This window comes from Lutra lutra, chromosome 9, assembly GCF_902655055.1.
Source record: "Lutra lutra chromosome 9, mLutLut1.2, whole genome shotgun sequence".
In the NCBI taxonomy this organism is placed as follows: domain Eukaryota; kingdom Metazoa; phylum Chordata; class Mammalia; order Carnivora; family Mustelidae; genus Lutra; species Lutra lutra.
Window position 1 is genome coordinate 119,535,216 of NC_062286.1, and position 17,629 is coordinate 119,552,844.

At 42.9% G+C, this 17,629-nt stretch overlaps 1 protein-coding gene across 9 annotated transcripts in view; it reads left to right on the plus strand.

Annotated features, from left to right (window-relative positions):
• RALY (RALY heterogeneous nuclear ribonucleoprotein) overlaps positions 1–17,629 on the plus strand; it is an 81,215-nt gene that overhangs the window by 29,528 nt on the left and 34,058 nt on the right. For 6 of the 9 annotated variants that reach the window (XM_047746348.1, XM_047746342.1, XM_047746344.1 and 3 more), the window contains one exon: positions 5,645–5,727. The exons of 1 other annotated variant lie outside the window; for it this stretch is intronic. The gene's annotated coding sequence lies outside the window, so the exon portion shown is untranslated. Of the gene's footprint in view, positions 1–5,626; positions 5,728–17,629 lie in introns of those variants that run through there. 2 more of the 9 variants (XM_047746347.1, XM_047746346.1) reach the window with 2 other exon arrangements.

Genomic DNA, 17,629 nt, shown 5'->3' on the forward strand with positions numbered 1-17,629 from the left:
GAAGACAGACACTTAACCTGCTGAGCCACCCAGGCACCCCAAAGCAGGAACCATTTTTAATAAATGTAGGAAACAGAGGCACAGAAGGTCAGTACCTTCCCTAAGGTCACAGAGTAGTTGAGACAGAGCTAGGATTCAGATCCAGGTGTCTGATTCTAGAGTTTGAGCTCTTCACCACTGAATTGATTATTACTATTATTACTTTTCGTGAGCATTATGTGATTTTAGTGGTTCTTGTTTCTCTCCACTTGGACCTATTGGGATTTGCATGCATGTGGTTCATAAGTTGTTTTATGTCTTGACTGGTGCCTGTCTTTTGATGGAGGTACAGATAGTGACAGTCTGCCACAGTTCTTCCTAATCCTTTCACTCAGAGCAGGCCCTTCAACTGAAAGGTGGTATAGCCCTTTTTCTTCCTTTCTTAAGAGACCATCCCCTCCTTCCTTCTTTACCATTCATATAAAGCCAAGTAAATTTACTGTTCTTGCCAGTCTTTTTGATCCCTCAGAAGGTCCTTCAGAAGAGCAGATGCTGGCTCCCTCATTTTACAGATACAGCAGCTAAGCTCCAGGAAGGTGAAAGGACTTGTCCAAAGTCACACAGTGATTTAGAGCTGGAACTAGCTCTTAGGTTTTCTGACTCTCAGCCCAGTGCTTTCTCTACTAATTTAGGGAGAGGGAGAGGTATGTGTATAATTTGCAGATGAGCCCAAAGAAGGTTAAGTTGTGTTAGGACCTTGGATATAGAGTTCTGAAGGGACCTTGTCTCCTTCATCCACGTCTTCATCTCAGTTCTTCCATTTGAGGAACTCAGCAGAGAGGGAGTAGTGCTTTCCCCTTAGGGTTCAGCAAAGCTTTCATGACAGGGAGCTGTGGGGAAGCATCCAGAGGATGTCAGTTCCCCTCATTCATAAGGAAGATTGGATTCCCAAGGCTTACTAGCCTGGAGTAACTCTTGTAGAAGGAGCAGAAGAACCTGTATGTCTTCTCATCTCTGCAGGCTTTAGCCTAAAGCAGATGACAGTTGGGCTGGGGCAGGATGGTGGTAAGAACTGTGGATGGAAACTCTGAGGAGTTTCATTGTACCTCCTGCTGCTAGATTTAGTCTGGGGTTTTGGATAAGCAAGTTCCCTTCATTTGATATTTAAAAAGAGGAATTCCTACAGCTGTGCTTTAAAAAAAACAAATAAATGAGTCCTTGGTTCTGGTACCAGAAAAGAAACCTTTCCCAAAGTCTGGGCCTCAGATAATTCCTTCCTTTTTGTCTCCTTCCTTACCTTCTCTGCTTTCACCCTTTTTCTCTCCCTCTCTTTTCTCTTAGCCACCCAGCTTTCCTTCTTACTCTTTTCTGTCCTCCCCTCTCCCTTAACTCCTGAAAACAAAAATGGGAAAAGGGAACCTTCAGACAACAGATTGGTAGATAGTTGGTATTAAAGGGGCTGAGAGTCATAACATGGAGCTTGAGATTTTGGACCTTCTAGACCTTCTAGACTTCAGAACAAAAGTTCATGGGGAAGGTGCTTATTCATTCATTTATTCACTCACAGTGTCTCCTAAGTATAACCTGCCAGGCTCTGTGTCAGATACTTAAGGTATTCCAGTTAATAAGACCCTAAACCTGCCAATAAAATTACAGTCCTATGGGGAGGACATCAGACAGACCTCCTCCCCTCCTCCCCCATTCACATCATTGGATTTTTTTTTCTTTTTTTAAGTTGTGTTTATTTAAGTATTCTCTATACCCAGCGTGGGGCTCGAACTCAAGTCTCACGCTCTTTCGTCTGGGCCAGCTGGGTGTCCCAAATCATTGGATTTTTTTTTTTTCCAAGACTTATTTATTTATTTGACAGAGAGTGAGAGAGGGAACACAAGCAGGGGGAGTGGGAGAGGGAGAAGCAGCCTTCCCGCTGAGCAGAGAGCCCGATGTGGGGCTTGATCCCAGGACCCTGGGATCTGAGCTGAAGGCAGACACTTAATGACTGAGCCACCCAGATCCCCCATTGGATTTTTAAGGTAGAATGATGAAGTAAATAAGTAAACACATACAGGCTTTGGAATAAAGTAAAGCAGTTTTGGGTTCAAATCCTAGCTCTGCTACTTACTAGCTGTTTGACCTCAAATGGCACACTTAACCTTGCCCATTATTCAGTTACTTTTGATATACTACCCTGTGAAGAGTGATGGCATGCCCGTTTTATGAGGGCTATACTCATAATACCTAGTCCAGTGCTTGGTGCATAGTAGTAGCCTGTGTCTTTCTGGCATCCTGCATCAAGGCCTAGCTTAAGTCCTTGTCCCTATGAAACTTGGGAGGCCACCTCCAGTCAGCCTGATTTCTTCATTTTTATAATACATGGAATACTCTACAAACTATTGGATCCTGCCTAATAGTAGTGTCCTTTTGAAGGAAGGTCACATAGTCCCACCCTGGAATGCAAGGAATCCTAAGGATAAGAAGTGTTGTCATTCATCCCTGTGTCATCTATAACCCCTGACTTAGAGCTATAACCATGATCAGCCAGGTCCAGGAAGTATATTTTGATTGATTGGCTAGAAGGCTTCTATAAATATGTTCAATGTTTTTGCAGTGAAAGAAAGAGCTGTTTTTTTGTTTTTTTTTTGTTTTTTGTTTTTTAAGATTTATTTATTTATTTGACAGAGCATAAGCAGGCAGAACAACAGAGAGAGGGAGAGGCAGAAGCAAACTCTCTGCCAAGCAGGGAGCCTGATCCAGGACTTGATCCCAAGACGCTGGCATCATGACCTGAGCTGAAGGCAGATGCTTAATGATTGAGCCACCCAGGTCCCCCAAAAGAAAAAGCTATTAAAGATCTGGCCTGGAATCTCTCCTCCTAACTCTTCCCTACCTCCTCTTCTGTTACTGCAATGATTCTCATGAAATCTTTGTCCTATAATCAGAATGGAGATTGTATCTCCATTTTTATAGAAATCTGAGGCTCAGATTAGAACCCAGGTCCCTTGTTAGGTGATAGATCCAGTGTAGCAGGAATGAGAACAGAAATCTTAACCAACTAGGTCTTCATTCTCTGGAACCACCAAGAATCTTTACGTGGAAGAAGGAACAGAGGAACTGGTTTTGAGGCTTTAGCTGATGATGAGGCCAGAGCCAGGTATGTCACAGTAAGTGATGATTCAAGAACATGACAAGGAGTGGTGGGAAAAAGGGTTCAGGGTAACCATAGATTTGCTAGGCCTTGAAGGTTAAGAAGTTTTTGAATATATACCAATGTAGATAGGCATTCTAAGTGAGAGAACAGCATGGACAAAAGGATGAGAGCTGGAAAGCCCATGATAGAGGTAAGGCATACTTGATGACCAGATGAAGTCATACTTAGCAAAGCTGAAGTGATTGGAAGCCACAACTTTTTTCCTTTTTCTTTTCTGAGTATGGGATTTGGCATTGGGAACATTAGTCTGGTGGTGTGGACCCAGTGGTTAGAGAAGGAAGGGATAGGGGGAGACTACTGGAAGACCAGAGAAGAGGCTACAGTAACAGTCTGTCCTTATGTCAATAAATTCTAAATCCAGCCTTGCAGGCAAGAGCTAATGGGATCCTGAACCAAGAGGAAGTTGTCACAGTAGGGAATAAAGAAGAACGGTTTGGATATAGAGTTCTTAGAGAACAACAACAAAAAACCCATGAGGACTTCACAGTTTTGGGAATGGGGCATGAGGAAAGGAGAGATTGGATAGCATGAACATTTGGAGTCTCAGTACTTGGAAGAATGGTTATACCATTTGCTGAACTGTAGAGGAGAAGATGAGTTCAGTTTGTTGACATGTTGAATTGGAGGTACTAATAGTCTATTCCCCTTACTGCCCACCTCCCAGTATCTCTGCCTTTGTCCTTTGACCCGGGCCTACAGAGATCCTTCGGTTCCCTGTATTTGCTGCTTTGCCTCCAGGCCTGGAGCCCCCCAGAGATCCCTTCACCCATGTCTTGGAACAACTGTCACTCTCTTGTCTGAAATACAATAGTGCATGTAAGATTCTTAGTACCTAGTCTATTTCAAAGGGTACGTTCAATGTTAGTGGCTATTAAATGGTTATTGTTGTGGTTACCACTTTATGCTCACAGTAGCTAGAGATTAGAGAAGTGTCTGGAACCACCTGACTGAAGGACTCAAGAGTCCTTCATCTGGTATTCGGTAAGAAGCTGGGCTGCAAGTAAATGGAGAGGATTTCAGGCTGGGGGTAAATGAAGCTCTGAGCCATATTGGTTAGGACTAGAGAATGTTTCCTGTCTTTTTTCTTTAGTTTTTCAGAAGTTGGTATTTCAGAAGTTGTTATAGTATGGTTAAGAGGACAGGGCAGGCCTTGGAGGTTGGATTCTGGGTTCAAGTCTCAGCTCTACTTTCTGTTAGCTATGTGACTTGGGCAAATTTACTTACCTGTGCCTCAATTTCCTTAGTAGTGAAATCGGAAAATAAGAGCAACCTTACAAGATTTTGTGCAGATTAAATGAGTTAATACAAATAAAGGGTTTACAACAGTGCTTGCTTGGCATGTGCTTCTGTTCTCCTTAACCCCAGAGTCTCCTCTATTCCACATTCCAGGTAAATTTAACCATTTCTCTGTTTTTTAACCATCCTTACCCAACAGAGGAGGGGACAAAGAAAGAAACCTGAAACCAGTTTTAAGAGTGCTTTTAAGTTTGTCCCAACTGGGGTCTAGGTTATCCAAGCTGGAGGAACCTGGCCCAAGATTGAGAAACAGAGCTGTCTAGGTGACCTGAATTCCATTCCCATTCTTTTTTGTTAAGATTTTATTTTTGAATAATCTCTGTGCCCAATATGGGGCTTGAACTCAGAACCCCAAGATCAAGAGTTGCATGTTCTACTAAGCCAGCCGGGTGCTTCTCCATTCCCAGTTCTGCCTCTGGTTTACTTTGATCTTGGGCAAGTCCCATAACTTCTGAGCCTCAGTTTTCTCATGTGTAAAATAGGGAGCATAATTAATTCCTCTTCATATATTTAGTATCTCATTCTTTCCATCACTGCATTCTAGTTATATTGACTTTCTTATTTCCTTTAAGCATAACAAGCTTATTCTTGCCTATTATTGCTGTAGCGTCTTTGCACTTGGTATTCTCCCTCTCTGAAACAGTCTTCCTTCATATCTTTGCAGAGCTTACTCCCTCACTTCATTCAGGTCTCTTTCTGGTGGAGAAGGTTTCTCTGACCTTTTTTGTTTGTTTGTTTTTAATGATTTTATTTATTTATTAGAGAGAGAGAGAGCACGAATGGGGAGGAGGGGCAGAAGGAGAGGAAGAAGCAGAATCCCTGCTTAACAGGGAACTGCATGTGGGGCTTGATCCCAGAACCCTGAGAGCATGACCTGAGCCAAATAGATGCTTAACCGACTCAGCCACCCAGGTGCCCTGGGTTTCCCTAGCCATTTTATCTAAAGTAAGCCTCATTCTCCTCCTTGTCATTCTTTCCTCCCTTACTCTGGTTTATTTTTCTTCATAGCATTTAGCATAGCCTGAAATAATGTATTTAATTATCAGCCTGTCTTTTACAAAGATGCAAGATATGTGAGAGCAGGAACTTGGAATACCTGTGCTGACCTAAGTTCATGCCTGTTCTGAGCAGGACCCTGACTGACTTCTTTTCCCGTTTTAGGTGAGCCCTGTTCTCAGAGGCAGCTGGTGCTGACCCTGTGACACAAAAGACAAAATTGTGGGCTGAGCTGAGTCTTGGTACTGGTGAGTGAGGGTCTTGGGCAAACTCTGGGCAAGTTTGGGCCAAGATACAGGGTAATTACCTAATAAGGTAAATAGAGCTTATTTTATCTTTAGTACAGGTAACTTCTAGGCAGTTACTCTCCTACTCTATGTCTGAGAGATTGGCATAGGCAGGCTTCTGTACTGGGAGGAGATTTTATTTATTTTTTTTTTAAGATTTTATTTATTTATTTGACAGAGATCGTAAGTAGGCAGAGCAGCAGGCAGTGGGGTGGGGGGAGAAGCAGGCTCCCTGCGGAGCAGAGATTTCCCAGGATCCTGAGATCATGACCAGAGGCTTTTACCCACTGAGCCACCTAGGCGCCCAATGGGAGGACGTTTGAAACTGACTTTGTGGAACTGCCATGAGATGGTTTGGGATCATTTGTGGTGAATAAGGCAAACCAGGCTCAATTCCTTCTGGCTTCTGCCAGCTGCTTTGTTTTGGAAGTTATCCTGGACCTGGGAGCTAAGCCTATTCTCCTATAAGCTCTCTTAACTTGACCTTATAGCCCTTAGAAACTTTACTGATGGCAGTCTTTAATGTGACCTACCAAGCCCATAGGTTAGCGTCAGAAACTAGTTTTATCAGTCCTGGAAAATGTGATTATGAATGGTGGTGAGGATGGAGGGAAAGAATTGGGGCCATATAAAGGGAAAGTCAGAGGAAACTTAGAGGGAAAAATCACAGATGGTGAGATGGGAAGGGGGATCTGCACAAAAGAACCAATTTTGTTACGGGTCTCATTTAATCTAGACAAAACCCCATTTTATGGATGAGGGAATTGAGGCTCTGGAAGCTCAAATAATTTGCCAGGGGTTCACATCTGAGAATCTATAAAGCTGATGTTAGAATCGGTCAGTCTGATTGTAAATAACATTGCTCTCCCTGACTTGGCAGGCTTTCCTTGGACTGCTAATCTCCCTGGAATCCTGATTTTTCTTACAAAGTTCAAGAAGACAGACCTCCTTAGGGATTCAGGAAGAAGGTCTAGTTATTTGAGGGGCCCAGCAGGCAGGCAGGAGTTGGGGGTGTCTTCTGATGCAGTGGCATTTCCAGTGAGGGAGCCAAGAGGCTAAAAGATAGAATCTAGCAGTTAGAGGCCCAGGCTCAATATAACTGGAAGGAGAAGAAAACACCTGTAACACATGAGTTACTGTAAACGCCAGCTCTGAGATAGGGAACTGGACAGCTGGATTGGGGTTGGGAAACCTGGGTTTTTAACTTCTCTCTCAACATCTTCCCTCCCTTATTTGTAAAATCGGGGTGCTTCCCTGCGCCCCCTTATGTCTGTTGTGTGTATACCAGCCTGCAGGATGTTGTAGAGAACCAAATGAAAAATGCAAGTTGGAAGGCTCTGTGAATTGTAAAGCAGCAAGACTGAAATGAGAGAAAGTGAGAAGAAAGCATTATAAGTATTCTTGGCACCTTAGTCCCTGACCTATTTCTACTCCACTCCCCAGAGGGAAAAGGGAAGATTTTCCTTTGGAAATTTGTGCTGCTAATCTTCTGCCTTTTTCTTGCTCTTCTTCTTACGCAGATTTTATCTGAGGCTCAATCTTTCCACAAGGGAAGGGATTCCAAGGTACAGAGACAAAGCCAGGCGGCATCAGCAGCCTGGTTTGCAGCAGGTGGGCTGCAGAGTGCAGGTTTAAAGGCACTCACACAGCCTGGCTCCAAGGCTACTCCTAGCACGGATGTTAAAGCACTTTTCAAGGGCCCATCCCCAGCATGTGTCTGCACTCACTGACAATTCCACATAGATTTTGCCTTGTTTCCTACTGTCCTCTCAGAAGGGGAAGGCTCTTCCTGTTTTGGCCTTAAGTACCCTGCCCATCCCCACCCCTCAGCCTCCAACTACTAGTGGAAAAGGCACTTACATGGAAAGCTTCTGGCTTTCCATGGCCTGGGTCCCAAGCTTGGACCTTACTGTTTTTGTACTAGCTGCCCCCTGAAGAAGTTCCAGTATTGATTGTTTAGAAATATGAATGATTCCATGTAAAAAAAGTATCTTGCTTATTTATCTGACATACTCAAGTTTCTACTAAAAACAAATTTCAACTAAAAAGGAAACAAAGCATTGTCATCCTTAAGCCCTTACACAGCAGTAATTTATTCCTATTTTTATATGTTGTTGTAACAGGTTTAACAGTCTGGTTTCTAAACCCCCATAGGATTCAAAGCAGCATATCAGAAAAGGACGAGGAGCTGCTATATTAACAGCAGCGAGAGGTGAGAGCTGAGACCTAACAGTAAGGGAAGGATGAAAGAAGAATGATAAGTTAAAACAAGTATGGAGGCCATTCAGTTTAGGGGCAGCAGCTCTACAGACATCTGTGTGCTTCAGTGAAATGGAGTTGGTAATTTTTTTTTTTAAGATTTTATTTATTTATTTGACAGAGAGAGATCACAAGCAGGCAGAGAGGCAGGCAGAGAGAGAGGAGGAAGCAGGCTCCCTGCTGAGCAGAGAGCCCAATGCGGGGCTCGATCCCAGGACTCTGAGATCGTGACCTGAGCCGAAGGCAGCGGCTTAACCCACTGAGCCACCCAGGCGCCCCTGGAGTTGGTAATTTTTTTTTTTTTTTTTTGAGAGAGAGAGATCACAAGCAGGCAGAGAGGCAGGCAGAGAGACAGGAGGAAGCAGGCTCCCTGCTGAGCAGAGAGCCTGATGCGGGACTCGATCCCAGGACTCCGAGATCATGACCTGAGCCGAAGGCAGTGGCTTAACCCACTGAGCCACCCAGGCGCCCCTGGAGTTGGTAATTTTTAAGGTAGTTTTAGATTCTTGTTGAGGCCAGCACTATCAGAAAACGCTAAATGATTTATAATGTCTACTATGTTATCAGATGCTATACTGAATGCTCTACATAAGTTGATTTCATTTCCATAGCAGCTTGGGAGGTAGGTGGTGATATTCTCATTTTAGAAATTACTAAGACTCCGAGAGAGACAAACAGGCAGTGATTGGAAGAGCTAAGCTTAGAACCCAGAAGAATCCAGCTCTGGACAACCAGGTTTTTTCTATTAGCTTATATTGGCTCTTTCCCTGTTACCTGAAACCCTGGTCTTTCTCAGCTTCTTGAGCCACTGGTTTCCCCCTACCTTCTTTGTATTCATTCTCCTATATAAAACTTTATTTTTAAGACATTCATCAGTAAGTATTTATTGAGTGTCAACCATGTGCCAGGCACAGCTTGGAAATATAGCAGTGAAGAAAATAGTTTTCTCTTCTAGTTTACGTTCTAGTGGAGGAAAACAGATAAACAAATGAATATGTATGAAGAAAAAGCAGGGTAAGGGAACAGAGAGGGACTTTGTGATGAAAAAAGGCTTCTGTGAGAAAATAAATCTGTGCAGAAATATGCAGGAACTGAAATAGTGAGCTCTGGTGTATCTTGGGGAATAACATTCCGGGCATAGAGTTCAGCAAGTTCAGAAACCCTGAAACCATCGCATGCTTATTGTGTTTGAGGAGCAAAAGGAAGCCAGGTGGCTGGAAATGGAGTGAGCAAGAGGGAGAGTAGAGTATGGAGAAGTCGTAGGGTAGACAGGGACCCAGATCATGCAGGGCTTTATTCTGAGTGAAACAAGAAGCCGTTGGTTTGTTTTCAGTAGAGGAATGATAAAATCTGACATCCAGTTAAAAAAAAAAAAAAAAAAAAAAAAAAATCCCTGTGCCTGATAGTACAAGTTAAGACCTCCGTTGCCCAGCACAATGTTGAATAGAATTGGTGAGAGCAGATGCTCTTAGCTTGTTCCCAGTTTTAGGAAGAAAGCATTGTCTTTTACTGTGAAGTATGGTATTAGCTGTAGAGTTTTTTGTAGATGACTTTTACCAGGCTAAGGAAATTTCCTTCTATTCCTAATTAACTGGGGTTTTATTATGAATGATGTTGGATTTTGTAGATTATATGTTTTTTGGTCTTTATTCTACTAACATGGCATTACATTAATTGATTTTTGGATATCAAACCAACCTTGTATTCCAGAGTAAATCCCACTTGGTCAGAGTGTATGATTCTTTTTAGATGGTGTTGGATTTGTATTGCTGTTTGGCTAAAGATTTTTCATCTGTATTTCTGAGGGATATTAGTTGTTTTTTGTGTTTTTGTTTGTTTAGCGATGTCTTTGGTTTGGTATCATAGTAATATGGTCTCATAGATTGAATTGGAGAGTGTTTCCCCTCCTCTGTTTCCTGGAAGAGTTTGTGATGGATAGGTATTATTTTCTTTTTGATTGTGTGATACAGTTTATCAGGGAGGCCAGTGTGGGCCTGGGCTTTCTCTGTTGGAGATTTTTAATTACTAGTTTAATTTTTGTTTTCTGTTAGGTCTGCTCAGATTTTGTTTCTTTTTGAGTCACGTTTGATAATTTGTGCCTTTCTTGAAATGTTTTCATTTCATCTAAATTGACTAGTTTCTTGGTTTAAAGTTGTTCATGGGGTTGCCTCGGTGGCTCAGATGGTTAAGTGCCTGCCTTTGGTTCAGTTTGTGACCTCCAGATCCTGGGATTGAGCCCCACATCCAGCTCCTGGCAGGGAGTCTGCTTCTCCCCCTCTCCCTCTTCCTAACCCCCTGCTTGTGTTCTTTCTGTCTTGAAATGAGTAAATACAGTCTTCTTCTTCTTCTTCTTCTTCTTCTTTTTTTTTTTTTTAAAGATTTTATTTATTTATTTGACAGGGAGATAGGGAGCACAAGTAGGCAGAGCAGCAGGGAGAGGGAAAAGCAGGCTCTCTTTGAGCAGGGAGCCTGATGTGGGACTCGATCCCAAGATCCTGGGATCGTGACCTGAGCTGAAGGCAGAGGCTTATTTGACCACTGAGCCACCCAGGCACCCCACTCTATTTTTAATTTTAGTTCCTAGTTTTGGCAGTTTGTATCTTGTCTGTTTTTCTTGGTCAGTCTTGCTAAATGTTTGCCAGTTTTGTTATCTTTTCGCAAAGAACCAACTTTTGGTTGCATTGTTTTTCTGTTCCCTAATTTCTTTCTATAATCTTGATTATTTCCTAACTTCGACTTTCTTGGTGGCTGCTTTGCTTTTCCTTTTTCTAGTTTCTTAAGACTTAGGGGTGTGTGTGTGTGTGTGTGTGTGTGTGTGTGTGTGTGTGTTTTAAGGTGCTTTGCAGCCCAAACGAGTGGTTTTCAGTATGTGGAGCTTCCAAGAGGGCCTGACTCAGAAACAGTGGGGTGGGAAGCTTGTCTGCATTTCATGTTACCCACTGGGAGGAAAGGGGCTAGAGCTAGACCCATAGTGCTGGGCCCATAGTGCCAGGCAGCCTCAGCCCTGCCTGTCCCAAGTCAGGATTTGGGCCAGGCCTGAACTTCATGTAGGAGATGGGGGTGGTGCAGTAGGAGGGCAGGTGACGCATGGAGAGCCAGAGCTCCCCCAGGCTTCTGAGGAGATTTTGCATGATGCACAGAGCTGGCCAAGATAGTTGCATACCTCACAGACTTCAGAAGCTTCAGGATGGCTTTTGAGACCTTGCAGAATACCTCTATTTCCAGTTAATGACTGAGATTCTAAGCAGAAATTTAATTCTATTAAATAAGGCTTAAATGCAGATCCCTTAGGTAACATTGAGGTGTTGCTCTGAACAACACCTGGGCTTGTTGGTTACTTATTTGTGATCTTTAGTTCCCTCATCTACAAACAACGAGTAACAGTTTCTACCATTGAACTGTGTCGGGCATATGTCAACTAAGAGCTATATAAAACTGCTAGATACTGTACAAATGTAAGGGACTGTTCATGTTAGTAATTCTGGTGATAGGGACCAGGAACAGAGTCTGAGAAGGTCCAGGGGTAAAAGCAGTGCATTATTATCCTTCATGTTGTGGGATGAATGTCTGACTAAAATGGTCTTTGTAGCTTAGTAAGGCAGGAGGTTCCTTGTCTGCCAGTGTAATAATCAGATGGCAGCTAGAGAATTCTGTGGAGAAAATCTGAGGGAGGCCACCAGAACAACTCATGTAAGAAGCAGCTGTCCCTGTTCTTTCCCCACCCAGGAATTTGCCGTATTCTATTACTCTGGTTCCAGAAACAGCCGGCTTTCTTGAAGGTTTCTGTCATAGTAAAGCAATAAGGTCCAGCTCACTTGTGGGGAAGGAATACTATGTAAAGGGCTCTGAGCTATATTGGGCCCTGTGTTTCCCTTCTTCCTTCCCCAGTTTTCATTAAAACTAAAGAAGATCTTTCTGTCCCACTGGAGCAGCAGCCAGACAGAAGAGGGACTGACAGATCCTATAGGTCAGTCAGATCAGCTATAGGGCAGTTCTAAGGATGTGGCAGAGAAGCAGGGTCCTGAGCCTAAGAATAAGGACAAGAGATCAACAATCCAAACTGTGAAACTGGGAAACAATAGATCAGGAATCCAAGGTCTATCACCAACCGTGGTGTTAGAACCCTGAGATGAGTAGGGTATGAATTGAGGGGATTTATGATTTAATGGGGCAGATAAAGAAAAATAATAAAACTATCCTACTGAAGACCCATGTTAACACCAAAGCAGAAATTGCTTCTTTTGAATTATTTGTCCTTTTGTATTGTCTGAATCTCCACTGCTTCCCTTCCCCCATTGCCTCCCCCTGCCCCATCTTCCCAATTAGGATAATATGTCAGATTATGCACTAAATGCATAGGGCAGAAGACAAAAGTTACCTACAGTATACACCTTTCCTGTGTACCCCTGAACTGTAGTTTCCTCATCTGCAAAATGGGGAACAAAATTGCCTGTATGGTTATTGGGATGCTATTAGGAGATATGAAAACCATGCCTGGCCTGGAGTGGTGTTAAGTCGTTCGTGACTAAAATTCTGATACCATGTGTTCAGGGTCCGATTACAATAGAAGGTGAATATCCTGCCCCAGGCTCTTAACCCTGTTTTACTAACTCCATCTTGGGAAAACATTTTATCTTTCTGGGCCTCGGTTTCTTCTGCTCTAAAAAGAAAGAAAGATTGAAAGTTGACCTTTTAATTGCTGATGTCCCTTCTAGTTCTGTGCCTCTAAAGGTACATGGACCTGTGGTTCAGAGGCATCAGAGTCAAGATGAAACAGAGAGTCAAGAGGGGGTCAAAGAAGCCTCTGTTGAGTCATCCTCAAGGCTACAGCAAGGACAGTTACAGAGAAGGAGCCATTATCTGCATTGAGCAGGTATTGGAAGTGTCTGGGAGTCTGCTACAGGGGCAGTGACCTGCTTGTTGCCCAGCACAGGGAAAAGAAATACCAGAGCAAATATGAACGGCCCAGGTTGGAGACCAAGTACATACCTAGTATGAGACAGACTGTTACGCATAGGACCCGGTTTGTGCTCTATTACCTGTCTCTTGGTGTTCCCAGTCAAATTATTTTTCTTTCTGCAGCCTTCTTATCCCCATCTATAAAACGAATTCGGTGATGTATTCTCCAAGGGCTTCTTTAGGGCTCTCTAAAATTTCATTGTTTACTTTCTTCTGGCTCTCCTTGGTGTTGATTTCATTTATATGCAAAGGCTTTACAAGCCAAGCTTTGTCTAGCCCTAGAGTGTTTAGAAGGCTCTTGAAACCATGATTTCAGGCCACTAAGAATCATAAATTTTCAAGCTGAGGAATGCCTTGGTCCACCTGGTCCAACCCCTCATTTAACATTGGGAGGTAGTGCAGCAGAGTAGAAAGACTACAGGCTTTACAGCAGACTTTGAATTCAAATTCCAATCAATACTAGCTTAATCTCACAAGCCATGGTATCATCTTCTGAAAATGATGACAATAGAGTATGAGGCACAAGAGAATTACCATTATTTGGAGGAGGAAAGAAAAAGCAAAGGAGAGAGAGAGAAAGTCACCTGCTCTGGGTTGAGCTGAGACCAGAACCTAGGTCTCTTGTGTCTCCGTCCAGAGTTTTCTCTAGAGCCAGGGTCACTTGTACTTGTGTGTATGTTGTAGCAGAGATTAGAACCAAAAGCATGTCAGCTTTCTTAACATATTCCCCAGCAGCCTTCTCAGCTCCCCTGTGGCTTGTGTCAATAACACAGCCCGCACTTGTTTTAGAAACCAGCACTCCATAAGCACTTCTCTTTGATTTGCTTTGGCTGGTATAGGACCCAGATGCTCTTAGAATAGCACATGAGACTCTCCAAATCAGCCCATTCCCATTCGGAACTTCCATCTCTGATCTGCTGCTTACTGGGGTTTGTCCCCAAGTCCTCCCTACTTGTCATTTGAATCACATTCAGTTGTCTTGCTATTTGCCCTTTCCCTCTTGATGGAAGTAACATTTATTGAGGTGTCTACTATGTGCTAGATACTGTGGTTATCTCCCTTAGTCTTTGTAATTCTTAAGTTACTAATAGCTCCAGAGGGAAAGGCTGAGGCTCAGGGAAGTACATGAATTTGCTCGAGGTCACATACAGAGTCTGTGAAAGAGCTGGGTTTGAACTCAGGTCCTCCTAACCCCATAGATCTCACTGTAAGCTTTTCCCTGAGTACCATACTGCCTCTCTAGTGTCAGCCCTCCCCAAGGGTAGACTATTCAGGACTATCCAGACTATTCAGGAATGGCTTTAGCATAATGGGAATATCTTCCGTGCCTTCAGTGCCATTTTCCCATGAGTTTTCTTTGCCTGCCTCCAGGACCCAGGTGTGTGGCCCAGAGATCCAAGCACTAAGCAAGAGATCAAGTTTCTATCTTCAACGTGGGACACTAAATCCCTCATAAAGATGTACTTGTCATTTTCAGAATTGAATGAGGGCAATATTTCAAGCATTTGTAACAGCAGCTTGGACATGCAGGGAAGGAAGAAAGAGAAACATCTCAAGTTTGATAGGCCTCCTTCAGGGGACCTGGCAGGAGAAGAGACATACATAAGAGAGATTTAGGAATAAGATTGTTCTAATAAGTCCTCCAGTCTCTACTGGCTTTTCAGTTGCAAAGCACTTGATTTGTAGAGATCTTACTGTGAGGAAACTGAAGCCACCTGCTTTTATGTCACAGCCAGTAGCTAGAATCCAAATCCTTAGTCTTGATAAGGTCAGTGTGTCTGAGCCCTTCCTGAAAGGGTTCTGTCCCACCCAGTCTTCAGTTGCTAAAGGTGCAGACCCTAAGTCTCTGCCCTTTTCTCAGCCCTTTGCTATTTGTGCCCTTCCTCACCTGTTGCTACTCAACTGCTAGGGCTTCTTAATGAGACTCCCTTCTCATATATTTTTTAGGAATAGGGTAAGAGGATATATTTTTGGCTCTGCATTTTCCCCAGGATCATTTGCCATAAAATGATGGACTTTTAAGATGTCAGAGTGAGAAGAGTCCTTAACAGACATCAAGTTTACAGAGAAACCCTTTATAATTGTGAAATTGAGGCCCAGCAAGGGTCAGTAAGTAATATGCCCAGGGTCACACAGTGAATTAGCAGGTCTCCTGACTCTCAGCTTGGTGTCCTTTCTACTGAGCTTTATGTTGTTTCATAAGTGACCACCTGTTCCACTTGACTAACATTCTGTACCTGGATGTCAGGCTTCTTGTGCCTCCTTGTATCTCGTTCTTTTGAGATAGGCAGACCTATGTGTGTTTGTACTTTGTCAGGGTATAATTTTCATACATACGGTGAGCTTGTGTCAAGTTTTGTTTAACTCATGAGTATGGAAACTAGAAGGAGAATAGCTGAGAAATGGGATTTTGTGTTAGTGGATAAAAGGATTGCTGAAATTAGATTGCTAAATTAGATTCAAAATTGATTAATGTCCTAATAAAAATGTAAAGTTTGGCATTATCTTCTCTGCTTAGAAGTGCATCTTCTCTGTTTTGTACATGTTAACCTCTAACTTTGCAGTTTCAAAACATTTGGGCTCTAACCATTTGTGGAATGTTAAGTCAAACAAAATTCCATTCTCCAAAAGTATCAGATGCGCATTAGATGACTCTGAGATGTATATTAAAAAATGTACTGGGGCGCCTGGGTGGCTCAGTGGGTTAAGCCTCTGTCTTTGGCCCAGGTTGTGATCTCAGGTCCTGGGATGGAGCCCTGCATCAGGCTCTCTGCTCAGCAGGGAGCCTACTTCTTCCTCTCTCTCTCTGCCGGCCTCTCCGCCTACTTGTAATCTCTGTCTGTTGAATAAATAAATAAAATCTTTAAAAAATAAAAATAAAAAATGTTCTGACAGGACTTTAAAAGGTCACACAGTCATCTTTTTGCCTTGTTTCTAAGTTTTGGATAATTTTCCTTAACCTACCACCACTGAAAATTACCAGAGCCTCTTGTATTAAAGCTAGTTAGAGCTGTCCCAACCCAGGAAGGCACCTTTCTGCTCAGGGCACAGACCCTACTTCCTTGCTGAAGCTTCTGGTAGCAGCCATCAGCAAGATCTTGAATTCTCTTCTAAAATTCTACTCACTGGCTTGGAGCTTGGCCTTTGCTGTTCCTAGCTTTGCTTCTTCCTCTGGTCAAGTAGGCTTTTACCTTGCTTCTGGTTTCCCTCAGGGCCATCTTGGATGCAAAGAGGTTACATAGTTCCATCTGGAGGAAGTTTTGAGCACCGAGTTCTATTTGGGTAAAGTAAGGAACTGCTTTCATTATGTGGTTTTGTCTCTGAACATGTTGCCCATCTTCTCATTGTTACCAACCAAGGCCAAATCTTAATCCTCTCTCACTGGGACTATTTTAATTGCCAATTAATTCCTCTCCCCACCTCCAGTCTTTGCCTCTGAAGTCTAAATTCCTTTCCCTCTCCATAGGTTTCAAAATACATTTCTTATTCCTATCACTTCTGCTCCTAAAACCTCTAGTAGAATAAATCCAATCTCCTTAGACTGTCATTCAAGGCTCTGCAAAGACTCTTTCTTTCCAGCCGCTTCTCTATCCCCCTTCCTCAGGCTCTTTGTTCCAAAGGAGTTCATACTAGTGAGTAGAAATCTTAAGGAAACCAACTTTTGGACAGTGTGAAGGAAGCCTGATAGAGTCTACCGAAGAAGGTTTGAAAGTGTTCTTAGTTGTGGTGCCATGTAAACACCCAGTTTGATAAACATTTATGGCGGGCACAAGCATACAGCTCCTCAGGAGAAGTTAGATGCATGGTCAGGGTCTTTGGAGCCCATAATTGATTAAAGAGGACAGGCAGGTAAGGTAAATAGACTATAGTGACGACCACTGTAATGGAAGCATATACTTGTAGAGCTCTTAGTGTGCAGTGCTTTGGGAAGATGGAGAGGAAGGACACTAACTGCCTGAGAGATCAATGGAGGTTTTGCAGGAGGACTTCAAAGATGAGGTCTTTGACAGTTGTGAAAGAAGTATTGGTAATTGTGAACAGGCGTCTGCAGCTTCTAAGCAATGAGACATTGAGGACAAAGACACAGATACTTACATGTATATCTCAGAGAAGGGTAAGAGGAGGGTAAACGGTCCAGTGTAACCAGATTAGAGGATTTCAGGAATAGAGTGTGGTTAGGGTTAAAGTTAACAATAAATTGGCTAAACTGTGTGAAGTCTGACATTCCAGTTAAGGAAGTGTGTGTGTGTATGTGTGTGTGTATGTGTTGTTTCATACATAGCATGTGATAATTATCTTTGAATTAAGTGATATGCATTTGTCTATTTGTGCATGTGTGTAGCTGTGTGTTAGGGTGTGTGTATTACATTTGGAGATAATTTGTGAAGATCCACTGAGGCAAAGTGAACGTTAAAAAATGGACCCAGAAGGATCGATTAGACCTAAGCTTACTTGGGTTTGAACTTCTGAGATGTTCTCCAGTTCACAGGCCCATATGTTAATCATTGTATGCCAGAATTGGACTTTCAGGACCAGTGGTTCATCCATCCATTCAGTTCTCTATTCATCAGATGCCTGATTATACTCTTGGAGCTGGGATATAGTAGTGAACAAGTGAACAAAACAGATTGCCATCATGGATCTT